Below are 12,336 nucleotides of genomic sequence, written 5' to 3'. Positions count from 1 at the left end.
TAAAACTGAAATTCAAACTTTGATCCTCAAAAAAAGTTGTCTTATATCAGTATAAAAGGCGAACATCCAGTGTTAAATATATATCGGGGGACTGATTGGTACTGTATCTGTTACTAGTTTTCTCATCAAAGCGCTGCTGAAATATCAATTGAAATAACTGATTCATCATGGTGTGAGCACTGGTAAGTCGATTATAACACAGTTATAAGTCTTGTTAAAGTATAATGAACAACATAACTATATACATCTAAGTTAATTAAACTTAAACAAGAAACAGCTTACCATTTTGATTTGATCGTCACTGAAGTATTCCAGGCATAGATTACCTTAGCCGTATTTGGCACAACTTTTTTGACTTTTGAATCCTCAATATTCTTCAACTTTGTACTTTGGTTTAGCTTTATAAATGTTTTGATATGAGCGTCACTGATGAGTCTTATGTAAACGAAACGCGCCTATGGCGTACTAAATTATAATCCTGTTTACTTCGTAGTACTGTAAATTCAGAAATTATTGCATGCATTTATTATTACGATTTTGTCATTTTAGAGTGAAATGCGATTTAAATTTTTACAATTTTGAGAAAAATCCTGTTTAGTTCATATAAAATATTTCAAAATGCGAGTTTAAATTATTGCATTTACAACGCATTTACAACGCTGTCGCATTTTTCGCAATAATAGAAACCTCGCAATAATTTCTGAAATAACAGTACTTTGTTTAGTCTTTTAACTTTTTTGGATTGGAACGCCATTGATGATTCTTTTATAGACTAAGCGCGCATCCTGATATCCTTGGTGAGTTTATTTACAAATACATTGTCGATGCCGCTGCTGGTCAATAACTCTATTATCTTGCACATGATCTTATAAAAGATGTAATAGATTTTAAGTTATTCCATGGTTTTTAACTGGGTCTTATTTATAGATTTTATAAACATAAAGCTACTTTTGTCTCTTTTGATTTTTAAAATAACAAATTCTTTTTTTTACAGAAATTAAAGTTTTATTAAAAATGTCTATCCCTAAAAGAAATTCGACACACGAAATAGAGAAACATGGAATAGAGCCCGAATTAAAAGATATAAACCCTGGTCTTTTCTCGATGAAATTAAACTTGATGTACCTTGACCATGTGCAAATTGAACATACAAAAATATCTTTACTTGCTGCAAAACAGGAAGAACATCAAATAGTCCATGCTGTTATTGATTTAATGTTAACATTACTGGATAATCCATTACAAAACCGCCGGCGCATAGCTCACAATATTGAAAAGGTTGAACAAAATATCAAAGCGAACCCAAAGCACTTGAATACATTAGCTGACCTTGCAGTCTTATACAGAACTATAAATGCAGACGACAAAGCTGTTGCGATATATGAGACAACTAATGAAATATTGATAAGCAATGATCCTAATGATATTAAAGAAAAAGCAGTGTGCGTTCTTGAACAAGGTTATGCTGTATTATGTGACGAATTATCCCAAAACGAATTTGAAGCTCAGCACAAATTGGCTGATTCCTTGCAACGTATGCAGTTAGAAAAGAATATATCTGTTGGGAAGAAACACGATCTTCTTTGCCAGGCCTCGAAACACACAATCATTGCCCAACAAATGCTGTATCGTTCACTCAACTGTAAAACTAAAGACAATGTTTGTTATGGAAAGACATCAAGCATGATGCTGTTCAAAAAAGGGATAGACCACCTTGAAAATACTGCATATCTCAAAGAACATGTTTACATATGGAAATATTATTTTGCACGAGCTTGCAATAGTGTGACGCTCATTTCAAGTACAAACGATATTAAAGCATGTGAATTGTATCTGTCGGTTCTTGGAAATCTACTTAAAGATAATAAAAGCTATGCCGTCTATAGGGCACGTGCATATGCTTGCATTGGTCACAGACTCGTGACCCGCAAGGAAGTCCACCAGGGAGATTTAAAGCATAGTCCATTATCAAATGATGAAATATTCCAAGTTCTTATGAAGGATCCGCTATCTGCTTTTGATTATGCAAATGCTGAACATGCACACGATGAGATTGTTCTTAATCGTAAAGGAAAAAGCTTGCTCTTCAGGTGTAAGTTTAGGCCTGAAACACCGGAAAATCAAAAACTTAGATATCTTACTGAGGCGGACACAGCACTATCCTTATCACTATCACTGAACCCTCGTATGGACCGTCTCAACTTTTCCGTACGAATGAACGTCTACTTTGAAATGTCAATCTTGAAAAATATTTCTAATGTCAGTAGATATAATTTTTTACAGAAGGCATTGGAAGACGGAAAAGCAGCAATACTTGTTAATTTGAAAGGAAATGACGTATGTAAAGTTGCTGAAATTTGTCAACGACTTGCGAAATATCCGAAATTTTTCTTATACGGACCAAAAGCTGTAACAAACAAAGAATACCTTTATATTGCTCTAGATTATCTGAATCAATATATCTGCGCAAAGGGTCAAACGTATTTCCAAGCATTCGCAATTGGAACTATTCACTATGACATGGGCGAATTTCGAACCGCTTTAGAATGGCATAAAAGAGCATTCCTACTCTCAGATTACAAACGTGCAATTGGTAATGTTACAAAATTGTGCCTTTGTATTCTGAGATTAGAAGAGACAGCATCTGTTTATATAGAGTTTATTAATGCATTAACGTGTATTGCAAGCAAACTGATTGATTTAGAATTTGTTAATACTTTAGTACCAAACAATCTTTGGAATGAATATCTTGGAAAGCTTTTGAGATTTCTTGACTTTTTAAAAACATTTCCACTAACAACAAAGCAGGTTGAAATAGCCGAGTATTTGAAGAACGTTTTATTAAAAAGAATCCTTATTTCAGTCCGTCAGTTTAGAAAATACCAATACACATCGTCTACAGGAAACATAGAATATGATTGGAGAACCTCAAGCTTCCCTCACCCAGTAATTGAGCCAGCGAGTGATCATCTGAACTTTGAATATGACTATTTTGCCATCATGAGTCATGAAAATTCTGGTTGGATTGAATGTTTTCTTAAGAAGCAGTTGAGCACTCAAATGCTTTATAATGATATGACATTTACAGGTATGTTTAAGCTATATTAAAGTAATATGGTTATAGATATTACCATTTGAAATTTGAAATTATAAGGATATAATCTTTTATAATTAAAATAAAGTAATTTGTTTTTGATTTTCTAAAATGGTTCATTGTGATTTATATGTATGATCAACCTAAAACTAATTATGAATAGGGACGTCAGATTTACTTTGTCAGTTTTTTGAAAACACATTCTTAGAATTGACATACAATAACAGGGAGACGATGTTCATACCTCTCTTATAGAGTCAAACCATTGGTCAGACTATATCTTGTTAAGCAGTTCAACTAATGTACCGATATCCGAGTAAATTAATGAGGAGGTAGTCAATAAAAAATGACAAAATATAAAAAAACGAAGGCCCAACCATTAAATCTAACTATCTTAATAATGTTTGATACATTTTATAGTTTTTACTCGTTTTAGCTTGTCCTGAAGTTATCACATATGACTCCTGTTCAACGTTATTGGAGACGACCATTAACGGTATCAATAAAAGTCGAAATGTCATACTCGTTCTTTCAAATGATTTGTTGACCAGAGAATGGTGCGTGCTGAAGTCAATAATTACAGAAACGTTAAAGAAAAGACATGGCATTCTATTGGTTATTTTACTGGATAATTGTGATGTGCCGCCAGAAATAGATTCTGAACAGTTATTGTACTTTGATTTCACCGACGAGAAGAACATCCCTACGGAAATTCATAACTTGAAACTGGCGTTGCTGTCAGTTTAATAAATGATAATATGACAAACAGTTTCAATTATGTTTCAATGTTTGCATTCATGAAATCCTACGCTATACAAACAATTGTTTGGATTTTATAACGTCTATAACTATTCTAGTGACATGAATTTACATATGAGAAGTTGAACATACAACACATTTTAGTATGTATACAATTATCTTTCAATCATATTATTAATCACATCCAATCAATCATACTACAATCAATATATTGTATCGGAATATTTTCTTTGTAGTATATTTTATATAACATTTGTTTCCGTACATTTCATTTATAGTCAGATTGAATTTTCATTATGAAATTTAGAGGAAGCTAAAAGCTAGATTAATTATAATGTTATAATTTGAATTGAACTTTCCGACGAAGTTTGGGTTGGACTTGGATTTATAGCACAATATTTGCTTGATGTAGTGATTTTCATTTGTAGCAGATGAATATAAACATACAAAAGGATAGCAACAATAGACGATAAGAGATGGTCTTTTATATATTATTATGATTTAATTGTATCGTTTATAATTGATTAAAACGACTATTAGAAGACTAAAAACCGCAATGTGAACTCTTTTCCTGATGTTGTACTAGTATTTATCTAATACAACTATGTTAAGAACTAGGACTGGTTTATTACAATATTTTTCTCCGTTTTTTCTTTTATATACAATTATGTTGGTGCATTAGGGACGTTTGGTTTTCTAAAGTCGCATCTAGAAAATCACTGTATGAGTCAATGTAATACAAGGACATTATAGTAGCACTTGAACATAGATTACATAATTTCAATCCATAGTGTGTGGTGTGGTTTGTGTTGCTCAGTCGTTAGTTTCCTTTTTTGTTTTTTATGTGGTGTTGTTTGTTTGTTTGTTTGTCTCTTTTATATTTTAGCAAAGGCGTTGTCAGTTAGGTTCGACTTATGAGTTTGAATTTTCATTTCATAGCTACAAATACTGATATTAGTACATGTATACGCACAGTCAAAAGCTCTTATACATCTTATAAAACATAATCTGTATTATTTCCTGCTTCAAAACAAATATTGTAACCTATTCGTGTCCTTGATTAAAAAATAAAGTAATTTATCCCTTGAATACCTGAAGAAAATCGATGACATGTATGCAACGAATTTGGCGAATGAAATGTCCAATGTTCTTTCACAATCTCTTTTCAATGATCGGGTTAACCTTGGTTTGTATTCTATTTGAAAAGTCATGATATAACCTATTTGTTTATTTCAGGCGTTTCATTATCAGTACTGTATTCAGTAAATGTCAAAATTTGACAATGCATTTGTACTAGTTTTATTTTCATAAGATAAACGTCATCAATCAATATGTTATCATTATGCAACACTTGACACAGCTAATTAAGTCGAACTCTAGTTTATGATAACAACGTACAGAAATGAAAGTAGGTTGTTGTTTTATGGAAATCAAATTCAATAGATTGAACTTTACATAACATAAAATGTGTTTTCTACAACATTTTTCGAAACTGCTTCCAAGCCCGTGTCGTTGTTTTGTAAGTGCGAGGAATACATTTACAACAAGATAAACCAATGTTGTGATTATTTGCCTGAATTTTACTATCATGTTTGTCCTTTCTTGTTTCAATCACTTCGATGTTTTACCCAAGTCAATACCTTTCTCCTCCAGTATCAAAGGATATATGAATTGTCATTTATTTCAAGATACTGAGCCAACTTATTAATTTGTTGACCGACGTTCGCTAAACATCTTGTCCTTTTGGGTTTTATCAACTTTTAATTCTTTTAAACAGCTTTGGATTTTTAAATACGTTCGTTCAAAAGCATCAACAAGAGGACATCAGTTGATATCATGGTGGATCAAACGTAGTTACACTAATGATATAGTAATTTGAAATAATCCTGTTTTACTTAAAACCGTTAAAACAAATGATTATTTCGTGCACCAACATGATCACAATGGTTACATTGTTTAATCTTTTAAAGTTGTTTATACGTTTTCATATGTTTTGGATAATCATATGATTATCCAACAAAAGATGGAGAACTTACAAAGCATATCCAAAGCGTAAAGACAGATTTGATTCTTGTCTATGAATTAAAAAAACGTGCTGTCTGTGTTGTTGAATTTGGTTGTTTTCTGTGTTTTGTTACATTGCTAATGTTGATTATTGTTTTCTTTATATTTTTTTTTAATTCATCAAGGTCATTTCTACTCTCCGATTCGAAATGAATATACAATGTATTTCCAATAATGTTTTAATGACAATACAATTCAACTCTCTTTAAATGATAAGCATCTGAGTTATATACCATCTTCATACTTTTCGTTTGCATGAAAAAAGGCAAATGTAAGAAAAAACGAATTACTTATATTTCTCAAGGGTACATTTGTTCAATGATGTTAAAAATAGACCCCAAAGTATACGAAACTTACACATGTCAGCTATAAAAAATGTTTAATATTTAGTTTTCTACATAAGGATACTTCCGTATTAAGTCAGGATTATGCCGGTTGTTTTCTATTTGTTGATGTGAATTGGGATTGATTTTGCCATTTTAGAAAGGAGTGTTTGCATTTCCCTCAATATTCTGTTATGTTTTTACTATACTTTGGTGCACACTTTAAAAACTACAGTTAATACCCCCTACCCTCCCCCCGCCCCCAGTAAAGAAATCACACAAAAACAACGAACATTTGTGTTTGCTGTTATTTGAAATTCAATATTGAAAACACGCTTTTCGTTTATATTATTTAATGAAATGCAAGTCTTATAATTCTGTTAAGACAGTATCTTTCATAAAAAATCAAAAATCGTTAATGGCGCAAGAATGAAAAACATACATACCGACTAGCCCAAATGTTTTATATTTATCCAAATTTAAAACTAGAGTAAGTATATAAAAAGCAAATACATTCTTATTATTGTAATCAGTATGTTATTCAATTTTTTTACTGTGATATTACTTTTAACCGCAGTTTACAAACTGTGAGCCAAAATAATGAAAAAAACCCTGTCATAATCATGACTTTATACGGGCATTTCATTACATAGAAAATTAAAGTTAAACCCAGTTTGATAGCTCACATGTATCACAGTCGTATACATTTTGAAGATGCAGCGCGGACTAAACAATGCCGATCGATTTTGCCAAATACTTTGGAAATAATCTGTTACTTGAAAAGACAGTATTTTGGATGCCAAAAATTCAAAATTTTAGTTCGACAAAGTCAATGATAAATCATGTCAACACATGTTCTGACTACTGGACTGATAATACCATTGGGTAGGACTACTCCACTAACATGGGTATCCTTATATGATGTAATATGCGTGTTAATAGTTTCATTTGTAGAACACATTTCAACCTTAATATATAAACGACCCTGTTTCCAGCAATCTATCAACGTCGTTTTATAGATTTAAGGAAAAGTAATCCAGATTTTCCGAAAATACAAAGTGTATTCATAAATAGATAAGGACAAAAAACACCGGTTTTCTACGGTCGATTATGTATTTCCCTCTTCTACGTATATTAATTACAGTGATTCAGATAAGAGGTGTATATACTTGATTTGATAATTGGTAAAACATAAACAAAGAAAAAGATAGAAACATTGATCGATAATAGATAGTTTTTAATCTATGATTATGAGTAAAGTGTATCGATTATAATTTATAAAACACGACTATTATTATACTAAAAGTGTAATAGGAATTCTTTTTTTGATGATTTACAAATATTTATATAATACAACTATGTCAAGAACTAGGACAGGTTTATTACAATATTTTTCTACGTTTTTTTCTTTTATCTACACCTATGTCGGTACATTAAAGACGTTTGGTTCTATAGAGTCTCGTCCAGAAATTCACTTTATGATTCAATGTTATACAAGGATATTATAGTAGCACGTGTTCATAGAATACATAACTTCACCCCCAAGTTTTGGTGTTGTTTGTGCTGATTAGCCGTTAGGGTTTTCTTGTGTTTTATGTTCTGTTGTTTGTTAGTTTGTTTGTTTGAATCATTTGTTCTTATCCATGGCATTGACAGTTAATTTTGACTTATGAGTTTGATTTTCTATTAACTAGCGACAAATATCTACTGCTATTGGTAAGTGTAAAGTCAAAAGGTCTGATAAATCATAATCTGTGTTATTTCTTTTCAAAACGAATATTGTAACCAATTCGTGTCCGTACTTAAAAAAACCCGAAGTAATAAATTATTCAGATACCTAATGGATAGTTTTTAATTTCCCGATATCTTTTAAAGGACTAACCTTGGTAAGCATAACATTTTGTAAGTCATGCCATAACCTTTTATGGTTAATTGCATGTGTTTTATTAGCAATACTGTATTAAGTGCATGTCAAACTTTGACAACGAATTTGTATTGTTCTCTTTTCATAAGATAAACGTCTTGCAACACTTGATACAGATACTTTAGTCGAACTCTTATGATAACAACATACAGAAATGAAAGTAGGTTGTTGCTTTCTGGAAATTAGAGTCAATACATTGAATTTTTTATGATATAAAATGTGTATTTCTCCGACATTTTATAAAATTGCAACCGTCTGTGTTATGAAAGAAGCCCATGCCATTTTTGAAGTACGAGGAATATATTTACAACAAGTTAATATAAAAAAAAAGATGCGGTATTTTTCCAATGAGATAACTCTCAACAAAACACCAAAATGACACAGAAATTAACAACTATAGGTCACCGTACGGCTGTCAACTATGAGCAAAGCCCATACAACATTAAACCGTAACAATCCAATTTTGTGATTATTTGCCCGAATTTGACTATCATTTTTGTCCTTTTTGGTTTTAAGCACTTCGATGTTTTACCGAGTTAAAAATGTTCAATACCTTACTCCTCCAGTATCACAAAGGATGTATGAATTGTAATCATTTCAACACATTGAGCCAACTAATTAATTATATTACCGACGTTGACTAAATATCTTGTCTTTTTTGTTTTATCAACTTTTTAATTTTTCCAATCAGCTTTGGATGTTTAAATAAGTTCGCTAACAAGTACACCAAGGTGACATTATTTGTCATCATGGTGGGGCAAATGTTGTAACATTAATGCTATAGTAATTTTAAGTATTCCTGTTTTACCTTAAGACAAATGATTCAATGTAGTACAGCAACATGTTAGTAGCAAGTGTCGTTTGTATTGTCAGTTGTTAGTTTTCTTTTTTGTGTTTTATGAACTGTTGTGTGTTTGTTTGTTTGTTTGTGTGTTTGTCTCTTTTATTTTTTAGGCAAGGCGTTGTCAGTTATTTTCGACTAATGAGTTTTAATTTTGATTTATTAGCGACAAAAACTAATTTCGGTAAACACAAAATTATAGGTTGCAATTCTGTAAATATTGACAATGCAATTTCCCACAGGAACTCCTTTTACGGCTAAAACTGTACCACTTTTACTATGAAGTTTTGAAAAAAATCTTATCCTATAATTGAAAGTTCATATGCACCACAATTTTTTTCAAAGGTCAAAATATAGGGCTGTGCGGCATATTTTCAAAGTTTATATGCCCTGAACTTCTCATAGTTTAAACTAACACTAATTTTCTCAACTACCCTTACCTCGAATGAAAGGTTACCACAGATTTCAATGTAAACAATATGCACATGTTTATTTACTGGTAACATTCCCACGTTATGTCTCTGTGAGATGGAACACAGAGAGCATAACTGGGAACCAGTATGTAAACAAAATAATTTTTTTTATGAATATTCAAGATCTCCCCAAAAGAGGCGTGTTTTGAAAACAGGTGTATTTACAAAGTGCAACCTATACAAACATTTATTCAAATAGAAAACTCTCTAAAATCAGTTTTTCTCACATTAATACTCATTTATCAGAATTATAGCCGTAAAAGATCACTGCGTATACTCTAAGTTTTTCTTTACTGTACATTTTATACCCCCTCCCCTGTTTCAATTTTTTAAAGAATTTGAAAACAAGACTTTAATTATTGCCAGCCTACCCTATTTGTATATTTTCTGATAAAAAATGCCTAGAACCTGTTTAAACCTGTTTTGATAACATATTGAAAGCATATCAGAATACTATAAATGTAATGTTTAGCAATCAATCATTACAACATTCAAGATTATATAAAGTATCCAATCCAGCCTCTGTCTCCATTCCACATCTTACTGTATGCCTATTTGTCAATTAAAGTACACATTTTCTGCCTCAAATGGTCAATTTAGAATTCTGGTCACAACAGTATCATCTGTAACCATATATCTGACACAATTTAGCTAATGTATGTACTAGAAGTGTTTAAACAAAGCCATATTTGCTATAGTTGTATGTATGCAGATACCAGTCTGAGAACTAAATTCACTTAAAATGTTATAGAGATGAATGCTAACATCTGATTTTTGCATAACTTCCAAGCAAAGTTATTGTTTTCTATATCAAGAGCTTTAAAATCATAAAATCATAGCATTTACAAGTAAAATTATTTGTTTTATGACCCAGGGGGTAGGCAATTTCCTATGTTTCTTGCCCTTGGGGCCTCAAATTTCCTAAATCATTCTGCTGTTTCTAGCAATTTTGAATATTTAGTACATATCCAGGATAGAACACACTATTGTAAGTTTTCTTGAGATATTTTTGTTTTTCTAGCTTGTATTTATTATGCCATGGTGGCTAACTTTTGGGTTATCGAGAGGACACAAACATCCCATAAATAATATTCAAGAAGGATCTTTGAGTTTCAATGACTAAGAAGAGTAAACATAAGCACTTCTTAGCAATTTAACTTAAAAATATGCAAATATTATGAATTAATTTTGTATCCAGGACTTTAAGTAAACTATGCATACTTTAAATTGTGAATTTATGCTGAGTCATCATATTTAAGGCCCAAGATTCTATTAATCTTCATTAAATATTTATAAAACTTTATATTTGAGTTAATTTCTTTAAAATCTGTGAAATAAAACAAGTTTGATTAAATTCTGAATGTTCCCCTTTTTCACCCTATATAAGCTCTTATAAATCTTATAAAACATTATCTGTATTATTTCCTGTTTCAAAACGAATATTGTAACCTATTCGTGGCTTTGTTTTGATAAGTCCTGATAAACACTATTTGTTTTTTCAGACATTCCATTATCAGTACTGTATTTAGTACATGTCAAACTTTAACAATGCATGTGTACTAGTTTTATTTTCGTAAGATAAACGTCATCAATCAATATGTTATCATTATGTAACACTTGAAACTGATACGTAATTGGAACACTTTTTTATGATAACAATGTAAAGAAATTAAAGTAAGTTGTTGCTTTCTGAAAATCAAATTCAATAAATTGAACTTTCGGTGATAAAAGATTTAGCCAACTTTGTGATTGTTTGCCCGAATTTGACTTTCGTGTTTGTCCTTTTTGGTACAGTATCAATGATTTAACAGTTTTAGGATTTTCCACACGTCTGTCCTTCAGCATTACCAACGAAATACTAACTGTTATTAATATAACATATAAAGCCAACCTATTGATTTCCTAAACTTTTTGTCCTTTTATCAACTCTTAAGTTTTTCTAATTATAATTTTGGATTTTCAATGAGTACGGCAACAGGGCGCGCAGTAAAGGTAATAACAATAATGATATAGCAATTTTGATTATATTTGTTTGGCTTTAAGACAGTTCACACACATGTTTATTTCGTACATCAATAAGCACACGAATAGCTTTCAAATGTTTTTAATACTTTTCTTTTGTATGTTAAAAAGGATATGCAACGAAATACTAACTACTTGTATTCGTCTTGTTGGCGACCCTTCAAATTGTGAGTTATATATGTTTAATATTTAATTTTCTTCATAATTCTATTAGGAATGAATGTCAGGTGTTTGCTTTTGGTTCCGTTTTTTTATCTACTGATAGTTTTTCGTTCAATTTCTTTACTGTGAACTTATGTTGACAGTAGTTTTCAAAGTGCAAGAAAATATAGAAATCAATTGTCTTTATCCTGACTTGACTTGATAAGGGCATGTCCTTATATAGAAAATTAGAGATTGATAACTCCCGTGTATCACAGTCGTATACATTTCGAAGATGCAGTGCGAACTAAAATTTCAGAAAAAGTTTGCCAACTGCTTTGGAGTTAAGATCTTACTAAAAAAAAGTCATTTTTTGTTCGAACATGTCGAAAAATTCAAAATCTTAGGTTGACCATGTCAATGAAATTTCATGTCAATATACGTTCTGACTACTGTACTAAGGATACCATCGAGTAGGTAAAAACCTACCAGCAGTGGCAACCTTTTTAGTTATAAGCGTGTTAGTGGTGTCATTTTTAAAATACATGTAAACCCAAAGATATTGAATAACTCTACTTCCATAAATCAGTCAACATCGTTTTATGAAAGTAAAACATAATAGTTTTCCAAAAATTCAAAGTTTAGTCATAAATAGATAAGGACTAAAACGCTGTTTTAAACCGTCGATTAAGTAT

The 12,336-nt window shown here is 31.0% G+C and overlaps 1 long non-coding RNA gene across 1 annotated transcript; it reads left to right on the top strand.

Moving 5' to 3' along the window:
* LOC143083158 (uncharacterized) lies at window positions 1-4,404 on the top strand. The gene is made up of 3 exons (XR_012980574.1): window positions 1-182; window positions 995-3,088; window positions 3,531-4,404. It is a non-coding gene; the product is annotated as an uncharacterized LOC143083158 (long non-coding RNA).
* Window positions 4,405-12,336: the final 7,932 nt, after the last annotated feature.

Source organism: Mytilus galloprovincialis, chromosome 7 (assembly GCF_965363235.1).
Source record: "Mytilus galloprovincialis chromosome 7, xbMytGall1.hap1.1, whole genome shotgun sequence".
Classification (NCBI taxonomy): domain Eukaryota; kingdom Metazoa; phylum Mollusca; class Bivalvia; order Mytilida; family Mytilidae; genus Mytilus; species Mytilus galloprovincialis.
This window is presented reverse-complemented; position numbering and strand designations above follow the sequence as displayed.